This window comes from Cryptomeria japonica, chromosome 6, assembly GCF_030272615.1.
Source record: "Cryptomeria japonica chromosome 6, Sugi_1.0, whole genome shotgun sequence".
Lineage (NCBI taxonomy): Eukaryota > Viridiplantae > Streptophyta > Pinopsida > Cupressales > Cupressaceae > Cryptomeria > Cryptomeria japonica.
Genome location: NC_081410.1, coordinates 99,177,266 through 99,189,312, shown reverse-complemented (window position 1 = coordinate 99,189,312; position 12,047 = coordinate 99,177,266).

The window sequence follows — 12,047 nt, the reverse complement described above, 5'->3', positions numbered from 1 at the left end:
TATCTCATAGTTGAATTGTTTATGCATTGAGATTATAAATTTAGTTAATTAAAAGAAATGTTTTTCTCCCTCATTTAATTTTAAATTAACAAAGCTAATAGTTGCATTTCACAATATTAATGAGGGTAAAATATTTTTAATTAAATTAAATTCTCAAAATCAATCTTACACACTATATAAAATAAATATGAATAAAACTCACTTTTCTAATCAAAATTGATTTTCTTAAATAATTAAAATTAATCTTTCTATTTCAAAAAAGCAAAAGAGATTAAATTATTTCTATTTCGAATAAATTTAAATCTTTCCTTTTTAAAATGCATAAATTGAATAAATTTGTTATTTAAAATTAACCATTAAATTAAACTCACTACAAACATAAATAGGGCGATCTTTTTAATTAATGATTAATCACATTAAAAAAACCTATTTATTTTAATTCCTCAATTACTAATGCGTAAATGAACACATTAAATCAAAATAAATACTTAGGATTAAATACTCTATTTACCACATGACAAGCACGCAAACCAAGTAAGCCAACCAATTACTCGACCCGCAAACCCAAATGAAATGAAAACTGACGGAACACAAGCGACGCTCATTTGAGTATGACTAGGGTAAAGTGAAGGTTTTACGACCACCTAACCCAAATTCTAAGGATGAAAGAGATATACTCAACCCTACGAATCCAAGTGAAGACAAACCTTACACCTAGGCGGTACTGTACCTGCAATCTCCTGCAACCAAGAGTCAGACAAGCATACATATATATAGTTAATGAAGAAGTTAGCTCGAGATTAATAACAAGAATCGGGAGGACAATTTAAACTTACATAAGAATCAATGCGAAAGCACATTAAAAGATACTCACAATAATCATAATATCTGACTAAACATTACCTCATGGTAATTCAACCATTCAAGATTGCCACATAAAAAGTCAACCAAGGTCAAACCGGTTTTACAAAGCTGTCTAGGGTAGGGGTACTACACTAGGCCTCCTCTATGATTATCCCAAAAATGGGTGCAAGAGGAAGGGTTTGCAAGGGTTTTGGAGGCAAGAATCAACTTGCAAGCTAGAAATCTTCAAAGGGAACCATGAAACCTTAGTTCTACCATGTCACATACTATTTAGACCAAAATGAAGTAGTTTTACACCTTCAAAGGGTTAGAGAACAAGATTTTACAAAAGATTCTCATAAGGAGTGTGCAACATTGACAACTTTTCCATTCTTGCTTTCTACAAACACATCATTTGCATGAGAACCAATTACATACTAAAGTATGTAAACATGTCTATCATTAGTGACAAGAAAGAACCACATTAGCCCTGCACAAAAAGGCATTAGGCAATTACAAAACAATGAGTCATTCACTGTCAAACTAATTGTCACTGCACTTTGCCCTTTCACTTTTTTTTTCAAAGGTCTGATTTCTGCTCTTAATCAATGCTTTGTCTTTGGATGCTTGTTGTCCTTCATACCTGCCATTTGGAAGAGGAAGATTGCAAAAACAAATCAACCAAGAATGCAAAAATCAGCCATAATTGACTGTGACAGCCAGTTGGGCGTTACAACTTTGCCTAAAGAATCATTAATTGATCTTGGCAATCTCAAACCCATGGGCAGGGTCAAAAACCACTCCTTGTTCTTGTTTGCAAGAAAATAGAAGGAAGTACAAGGCTTTACAAACTCCAATATATGGTGGAGAGTAAGCAACTGTATGGAAACCAACATCAAAACAGTGACTCACTGTTTTTTACACCATTTTCACAAACTGAAAATGTAATCATCCTTATCATGGCTTAGAAAGCCTCTTTGCCTTTACATACAACCTTAAACATCAAAACAAGTCTGTCCGTCTGATGAATGCATTTTCTATAGAAGAGAAAAGCATCAAACTTCTTCAAAGACCCTAGCCAAATGGCACACTTGCCTAGGGCTCCATGGCCACAAAACTTCTTGCACCTGCATTTTTGAAATCAAAACATGTATTTACATATCTTACAAGTTGACCAACTGATTCTTGGGAAGCCATGAACATTTAGGGCCTCAAGAAGCCAAGTTGGTCAAGCATCCTTGCCAATTTCCTAGACAAGGCAGTGAAACTGTCAAAACTAAATAATTTTGCACAAAACTCAAAACTTAATGAAATTTGATGCCACCAAAGGTAAAAGCTTAAGGAAGCATAAGAGAACATGGAAATGCAAAAATAGTACGGCCACGTACAACAGGTGTACGGACTGCTGCTCACATGGAATCAAGACATAGAGAAAAATAAGGTAAAATTAGTGCAAACTTCAAAATGCTTGATATCTCTGAATGATCAACCCTTACAATGGTAAAAACAAGAGAATAAATACCTCTACAAGTCAATTATCCTCCTGTACCGACAGGTACATGTCCAAGAGCACTCAAATTTGACATTTTCATGCCTAAAATGACAACTTTTAATGCCTAGATGATGCAAGGTTGACCTCAAAGACTACCAATCACCTAAGAACACTACTCACACCTAAAAACCAAGCACAAACCATGTCTAAAAACTTTCAAAACAAAAACACATTGAAAACTCACTTTTTCCATCATTTTGCCAGGCAACTCCAAATTGGCAACTTTGAGCAAAAAGATGAAAACAGGAAACCAAGACCACACAATGAGTTCAAAACTCATCCAAACAACCTAGAACAACTCAAAAACATCTTAGACAAACTTTCCAACTCAAAACTAATAAAAATCAAACTTGCTATCAAACCTGTGATGAAATGAAGCCGGGTGCTCCTACACCATACTCCCCCGGTGACAAAGAAGTCATGTGACTCCTTTAGGCAAAAAAGAGAGAGGAATACCAACCTTGTGGAAGTCACTTTCAGGTATCCAAGTGGCTTCAGAGGCTAGTTGATCTTTCCACTTGATCCAATGTTCAAAGTAGTCATGTTGTCTAGTCTTCTTGATGATTCTGGAATCAAGTATCTATTCAGGAATGGGAGAAGAAGAAGAGGGGAGAGATAGATCAGAAAGGGAATGTGAAATGTCTGAAGCTCTCTGAGTCTCTTCTGGAGGCTGCCCCTTGAAAGGTACCAAATCTGCAACATTAAAGATAGGAGACAAGGAAACATCAACAGATAAATCAATCTTATAAGCATTAGGACCATACTTAGTCAAAATCCTGCAAGACCCTATTCTTCTCATTTGTAATTTGGTAGGAACTCCCTTTTTCAATCTAGACTTGTTGAGATGCACCATCACAAAATCTCCAACTGAGAATTAGACATCCCTCTTTGACTCATCCACCCTTGCCTTGACTCTTGTTGTGGTGTCCTGCAAAGATTGCTTAACCTATTCATGGATCTCTTTCAGAGATTGTGCCATATCCTCTGTTGTCCCACCAACATGTTGCAAGTTAGTCACATAATGTAACTCTAAAACACCTCTTGGATGCATACCATAAACAATCTGAAATGGACTCTTACCAGTGGATCTGTCTACACTATCATTATAGGCAAATTCTGCCTGTGGAATGAGCTGATCCCAGCTTTGTCCATACTCCTTGGTGAGACATCTGAGTAGATTACCTAATGTTCTATTCACCACTTCTGTTTGGCCATCTGTCTGTGGATGATAAGCTGAGCCAAAAGACAAGTTAGTACCCAATTTCTTCCACAAGGTCTTCCAAAAATGACCCAAAAACTTAACATCTCTATCTGACACAATGCTAAATGGCAAACCATGTATCCTGACAACTTCTTTAAAGAAAAGGAAAGCAATATGGCTAGCATCATTAGTAGTTTTGCAAGGTATAAAGTGAGCCATTTTGCTAAATCTGTCAACAACCACAAAGATACTGTCATACCCTACTTTTGTCTTTGGTAAACCTACAACAAAATCCATGTTGATGTACTCCCATGGCCTAGAAGGAATGGGAAGTGGCTGATATAAACCAGCATTAGTGCTATTACCTTTGGGCTTTTGACATACCATACACTGCTCAACATACCTTCGGACATCTCTCTGCATCTTAGGCCAGTAATAGAAGCATTGAACCAACTCTAAGGTCTTATTGAGACCAAAATGGTCACTCAAACACCCATTGTGTTTCTCTTGGATGAGGTTTTCTCTCATGGAACCTTTAGGATCACACAGTTGTCCTCTCCTGAATAACAAACCATTTTGCAATGTATAGTCAGCATACTCACTATGGAAATGATTCTCAAAAGCATGACAAACTTTTTAAGCAGCAGCAAAATCATCATCATTAGGATACAAATCTTGAAAGCAATCAATACCAATACTCTTAACTTGAATCTCCTAAATAGTCAACAATCTCCTACTCAAAGCATCAGCTACTTTGTTACATTGGCCTTTCTTGTGCTTAAGAGTAAAGGTATATGCTTGTAGGTATTCTACCCATTTCACGTGCCTATGGTTGAGTTTATCCTGAGAATTCAAAAAACTGACTGCATGGTTGTCTGTATATACAACAAACTCTTTAGGAAGCAAGTAATGTCTCCACTTCCCGAGTGCCTACACCAATGCATATAACTCTAAATCATAGGATGAGTACTTTTTCTTTGCATCATTCAATTTCTCACTAAAGAAAGCAACTGGTCTATTATCCTGGCTCAAGACTGCACCTACTGTAAGATGATTGGCATCACATTCTATAGTAAAGAGCTTATCAAAGCTAGGAAGGATTAACACTGGTTGTGCAGAAACTCTAGTTTTGAGTAACTCAAACCCCTTATTGGATGCTTCTGTCTATTGAAACTTAACCTTATGACCACCCTTTATTGTATCTAACATGGGTGCACAAATCTCACTGAACCCTCTGATAAACTTTTTGTAAAACTGGGCTAGACCATGAAAACTCCTAACTTCACTGGCTGATTGTGGGGTTGGCCAACTTGTTATGGCTGCAACTTTAGATTGATTCATCTTAAGATCTCCACTGGACACAGCAAAACCAAGATAGACTAGCTCTTGCTACATAAAATCACATTTCTCAAGATTTATGGTTAACTGCTCATCAGATAATCTTTGCAAAACAATGGCTAAGTGTTTCAAATGCTCCTCTTTAGTCTTACTAAAAATGAGAATATCATCTAAGTAGACTACCACAAACTTACTAAGAAAATCCTACAATACTTCATTCATTAATCTCATAAAGGTAATGGGAGCATTAGAGAGTCCAAAAGGCATAACCAACCATTCATAAAGACCCTCATTTGTTTTAAAAGCAGTTTTCCACTCATCACCCTCTTTTATTCTTATCTGATGGTAACCACTCTTTAAGTCTATTTTTGTGAAATACTTTGCACCCCCTAAACAATCCATCAAATCTTCTATCCTGGGAATAGGGAATCTGTACCTTATTGTGATTTTGTTTATGGCTCTGGAATCTGTGCATAGTCTCCATGTTCCCTCTTTCTTAGGTGCTAACACTATAGGTACGACACAAGGACTTATACTCTTTCTTATTAATCCTTGATCCAACAACTCTTGAATCTGTCTAGCTACCTCTTTGTTTTGTTCAGGAGTCATCTTGTATGCTGCTTTGTTTGGCAAAGAAGCTCCTAGTATAAAGTCAATCTGATGACTAATGGCTCTAGGAGGAGGTAATGTTGTTGGTTGGCCATCATTGATGATGCCCTTAACGTTATCAAGAATTTGTTGCACTTCTTGTGGGATCTCAACTTGTTTTTCTTTCTTCTCCTCCTTAGGTTTCACTACAAGTGCATAACCAATCCCATCTCCCTCTTTCATGGTTTGGATGAACTCTTTTTCATTGACTAATAACACTTTAGGTGCCTTTGGTTTGTTGTTCTTTGTCTCTTCACTAAGGGACTATATTTTGTAGACAATGTCATTGTTTTGAAAGGAATATATGTTTTTTTCACCATCATGGTGTGCCTTTCTGTCAAATTGCCAAGGTCTACCCAAGAGTAGATGGCAAGCATCCATAGGAAGGATGTCACATAGTATCCTATCCTTATATTCACCTATGTTGAAGTCTATCCATGCTTGTTCATTAACTAGGACATGTTGCCCCTTGTTTAACCAGGTTACCTTGTAGGGTTCACTGTGCCTCATTCTAGGTAGGTTCAATTTGCTAACTGCCTCCTCTGAGATAATGTTATCTGTGGAACCTAAATCTATAACCACCTTACACACCTTGCCCAAGATTTTGCACTTGATCCTGAACAATGCTCTTCTCTGAGACACTTCACTCTTGTGAGGTTCTTGCATCAATACTTTTTTCATCATTAGACTCTCACCATCTTCGGGTGCTAGGTTCATTGCTAGAGTTCTTGTACTACTCCCTTCCTCCTGAACATAGTTCACTCTCTTTTCACCTCCATGGGAAGATCTAGGCTTTTCTGGACACCTATAAGCAGGATGACCCAATTTCTGACAATTACAACATTTCATGGTGGAGAAGTAAGACCCTCTACCTAGTCCACTAGATCTACCCCTTCTTGGGTTGCTTGATCCCCTACCCCTATAGTTGGGCTTGCTCTGAGAATCCCCACTTTGCTCTATAAGTTTAGATTCTCCCTGGGACCTTTGATCTATGTGTCTTCCCCCAAAACTACCTCTATGGCCTCTACCATCTCTGCCTTTTCCTCTACCTTTGTTATGCTGCTCTTGCTTCTTCCTACTCCTTTCCTCTACCTTAAGTGCAAGTTGATAGCACTTCTGGACTGTTGTAGGACACAACAAACTTAACTCTTCCTGTATGTTCCATCTCAAGCCATTGAGATACCTAGCAACCTTGACATTTTCATCCTCTTGGACCTTTGACCTAAGGCATAGCTTCTGAAACTCCTCGGTGTAGCTATTGACATCTAACTCTTTTTGCCTAAGGTTTTGCCTTTTCCTATGAAGTTGTATTTCATAGTCCTTAGCAATGTAAGTCTCTCTAATCTTGGACAACATTCCCTTCCAAGTTGCTATGGGCTTTTTGCCCTCTTTCTCACGTTCATCCTGAATGAACTTCCACCATGTTAAGGCAGCCCCTCTCAATTTGGACTTAGCCACCTTCACTTTCTGGGCCTCTATCACACCATCACATTCAAAATGGTTCTCAAGACCCTCAATCCACTCCATGACCACTTCTGGGTCCATTTTACCACTGAATAGTGGGACTCCTTCTAGTGTTCTCCCACTCATAGCCTTCAAGGCTTTCAAAAAGGGTTCATTCTCTATCACAAGGTTTGGTTTAGGGGTTTCATCCTCTATAGCTAATAGCTTACCCCTGTCTCCTGTTCCTTCTATCTTATTGCTGGTTTCATCTGCCTTCACTTCTACTTCTCCCAATTTCTTCTCTAGGAGGTCTAGCTTCACTTTAAGTAACCTATTTTCTTCTTCCTAATCTTCCATTTTCTTGGCTAACTCTACATTTGTCACCATGGTTACCAAATTGCTACTTCTTCCCAAGTGTAACTGTGCTCTGATACCACTATGATAGGGAGGATGGGCAAGGGGGTTGCCCAATAGGCTTGTATGTTCACTAAGTAATAGGTCCTTGCTAGTTTCAAGGTGTAGTCGCCAAAATCAAAGTGCAAAAGGTTTATAGACAACCTAGCAACTCTCCTTAATCCACCTCACTAAGTCAAACACTTTTTGGTTTCTCAAGGGCTTCAACTCCATAGTTTTTTGGCTTGGTAATCTAACACCTTACTCTCTCAATTGGAATTCATTCCCTCTATCCCTAGTCTATTCTCTGACTACACAAAGTCTCCTTTTGTCGAATTACAAGTTTGTGTCAAGTTTTACCCCCATGGGTGTCTTTGGTCTTCTACATTTTGGAGTGTAGTAATCCTTCTCAAGTGCTACAAACTGAGTTATGGAGTCTATATTGCTAAATGTGTTAGATGCAAGCAAGTTCAACTTGTTTCAACTAGATTTGATGGGTTTTAGGCTTTACAACCTTCCTTTGTGTACCCGATTTGACAAAAAACCAATTTTTAGGCCTAAACGGGCTACAAGGAATTAGCCCTCCTTTTGGGGTTTTGTGCTCACCCTGCTCCAACGATGGACTTCCAAACAAAAATAAATTCATATTCAGATACCCTTTTGGAAGTTCTTGAAGATTTTCTAAGTTTTAGGGTCCATTAGGCCTCCTCCATGACTGTCCCAAAAATGGGTGCAAAAGGAAGGGTTTGCAAGGGTTTTGGAGGCAAGAATCAACTTGCAAGCTAGAAATATTCAAAGGGAACCATGAAACCTTAGTTATACCATGTCACATACTATTTAGACCAAAATGAAGTAGTTTTACACCTTCAAAGGGTTAGAGATCAAGATTTTACAAACGATGCCCATAGGGAGTGTGCAACATTGACAACTTTTCCATTCTTGCTTTCTACAAACACATCATTTGGATGAGAACCAATTACATACTAAAGCATGTAAACATGTCTATCATTAGTGACAATAAAGAACCACATTATCCCTGCACAAAAAGGCATTAGGCAATTACAAAACAATGAGTCATTCACTGTCAAACTAATTGTCACTGCACTTTGCCCTTTCACTATTTTTTTCACTTTAGACCTGCACTTTCCACTATCAAAACTCTTTTTCAAAGGTCTGATTTGTTCTCTTTATCAATTCTTTATCTTTGGATGCTTGTTTTCCTTCATACCTTCCATTTGGAAGAGGAAGATTGCGAAAACAAATCAACCAAGAATGCAAAAATCAGTCATAATTGACTGTGACAGCCAGCTGGGCATTACAACTTTGCCTAAAGGATCATTAATTGATCTTGGAAATCTCAAACACATGGCAGGGTCATGTAGCGTCCTAAAATTGCGACACTTGCAATTTCGACTACATTTCGGTCTTCATGATGGCGACGCAACACGGAACCTGAATGGAGACCCCGAAACTTGTCCACGACACCAAAAACTGCATTTTTCCAGCACCCTGGCCTGACCCTCCTTGCACCCTGCTGTCCCGAGAGGTGGGACTAGAGCGCCCAGCGCCCTGGTCCCTGGCCCTATTTTGGGCCTGGTCTCCTATGGGACTTCGGGTCTTTTTGTTTGCAAATTGGAAAATAACATTTCCTGGTCGGCCTAAGCTCGGGAAAATCAGTCTTTTAACCCTAATTGACAAGTATATAAATGACATTTTCCTCTCTCATTTGGATGGATGGAAAAAGCGCGGAAACGATATTCAAGCATTCAAGCATTCAAGCATTCAAGCATTCAAACATTCCTTCAAGCAATTGATCATTCTAAGTCTCCATTCAAGGCTAAGTGTTGCATTCAAGACAAGGATTCAACCATTGAAGAGGAGATCACATACTACAACATACAACACACAACAAACAACAACATCTATACCTTCGCACATAAGGATACAAACATCCTTACAACAAGGTATTAGTACTTGTTTTAGATTACAATCATTTACATTTACAGCATTTCTCATTTCTTGGTTAATTCCAAAACCGGGGTTTGACCTAAAGGAAAACCCCTAATCCCTAACCCCCCAATCGTCTTCACTTTTCTATGTGTAGGTTGCAGGTACGCAGCTGAAATTGAAGATCTGGAATCCTTGTGCAGAGATGAACAGATCCCCCTTCGTTTCGCGAATTTTTCGAAGGACCGTGTGCACGTCGGGCGCCATCGTCCCGTCAACTTTTGCTCAAATTTGCAGGACAGCGTCGTATCGACATTTTACAGCTAATTCCAGGTCCGCAGCTTCATCCTATATCCCTATCTCAGTTTATAAGAGAATCTTTCTCACTTTCTATGCATTCCTAGCTTGATCATTCTATCTACATTCTTTACAAAAGAGGGTATCCTTGCTGTCTTAACCCTTGAAACTCATTTAGAATCCAATCTTGCATTGTGTGGGATTGGATCTTGTGGGTTTCAACCCCTCTTTTGAATGTAAAGTCTCCCCTAAGTGAAAACCATCAACCCTAGTAACCTCCCTTCTCTCTCCTTGGAGTTGGAAGAGGGGAGAGCAACTAGGGTTCGATCGATTTTCCGCTTTACATTTTGGTGAACCCGACGTGAACATCCTTTCTGATTATTCATGGTTAGATTTGAAAATTTGATTCCTTGATTACATTTCCATGTTTGATCTTTTGCAAATTTTAGAGGTTGATTGCATAAAAACCCTAAAATTTTCTTTTTGGTAATTGAGCTTGCAAAATGTTTAATTGTTAATGTTTGTTTCAGATCTACCCTTCTATTACAAATTATCAATTCATATTTGTGCTTTAATTCTGAAAATTAAGTGGTTAAGTGTCAAAACCCTAATTTTTGAAACTCTCTTGATTCAACCTTTATCCGACAATTTCACTGATCAAAACATCTCCAAATCGGCTGTAACTTTGGATTCCGCAACAAAATCATAAAATCTTTCATCCCTGAAAATTTGGAAAAAAGTTGCGAGGACCGTGTGCACTCCGAGCGCCATCGTCCCCGACATTTTTTTTTAAATTTCGGGAGCAAGATCTTACTGTATTTTCCTGCTAAAATCCAGAATTTTGGCTGATTTTATCAAATCTAACACTTTCAAAATTACAATCAAAGTTGGTCTTGTGATTGCTTGGTTTAGGGCTTCTAATCATTCAAAAATTGTTGAAATTGAAATTTTGTGTCAAACTTGTGTTCCTAATGTCCTAAATCTGAAAAGTGTGTTTGCATTCATTCGAAATTTCAGTGCTTTATTTAAAATTCTTGCAATTTGTGACTTTTGAAATTAAGTGCTTAATTACAACAACTTTGATTTCCGCTTTCAAAATTGAATTTTGCGTGAAATTGAGTCAACTTTTAAATTTCAAAACTTGCATTGCTTTTGGTATTCCCTCTAAAATCATAAAATTCAAAATTTCAGTTTCCCTCTCTTTTTCAAAATTCAAAATTTGCATTTTTCGACAATCTTGGTAGGGTTCAATTTTGAGATTGCAACTTTAAATTGGCCTATCTACAGATCGTAAAATCACTCAATTTTTTCAGGTTAGCTTTAAAATCATCATAACTTTCATCCCTGCAAGTTTCGAAAAAAGTTACGAGGATCGTGTGCACTCCAAGCGCCACGGTCCCTGACATTTTTTCCGAAATTTCGGGAGATTGTCGTGATTGCATTTAACAGCTTAAATCTAGAAGATTGGCTGATTTTACAGAAATTTGCTACCTCTAAATTCAAAATCTTCTCTCCCTTTCTAGTGCATGAGTTTTACAACAATAAGCCCTACTTACACCATTCCCGTTAGACGAAGCCGTAGAATTAAGTCATTCCAAGGTTTAATTACTGAGGAGATGGAACCTAATTTGAATAGCCTTTTTAACGAGGACATGGGTAATTCCTCTAATCCTCCTAATGATGAAGAAGCTCTCCATGAGGTTTTTGTAGAACAACTTGCGAAATTGGATAACCAATTTGACGATTTTCGACAATGGATGTCTCAAGAATACCCCGATAGTCAAGCTCTTCCTTTAATTGAGGGTCTAAAACATATGCTTCAAAGTGATAAGAATGGAATTGATATTTTGCGTGGTATTGCACACATTGTGGATTCAAATGTGATGCCTATGAAGAGTTGTGCTGAAACTTTAGGTTATACACAACCTCCCACTCAAGTCAATCATTCTATTCCTTTGACAACTTCTATTGCTAGCATACCTACCTTTACATCAAACATAATGGCTACTTCAATACAAGGCATTCCTCCTATGATCACCAGTCATGCGGACAATCCTTCTTCTTCAATTAACCCTCTTCCTTCATTTAATCCGACTTCTTCATTCATTCCTTCAATGAGTGTTCCTATTACATCTCCACAAATGAACATGACGCAAGGGGGCAATTCATTCAACCATTCCATTCTTCCTTGTAGTGTTCCTCTTGTCCAATCCTCTCCTATGAATAACTATCATAGTGTCCCGCCACCTTATTCTTTACCTTCTTTCAATAACATAACACCTCCATCTCAATCTAACACATCTAATATGAATTCTTCGACTGAAGCGACCATTAACAATCTTGCACAAACTGTCTCTTCTCTACAGCAACAAATTGCCTCTATGA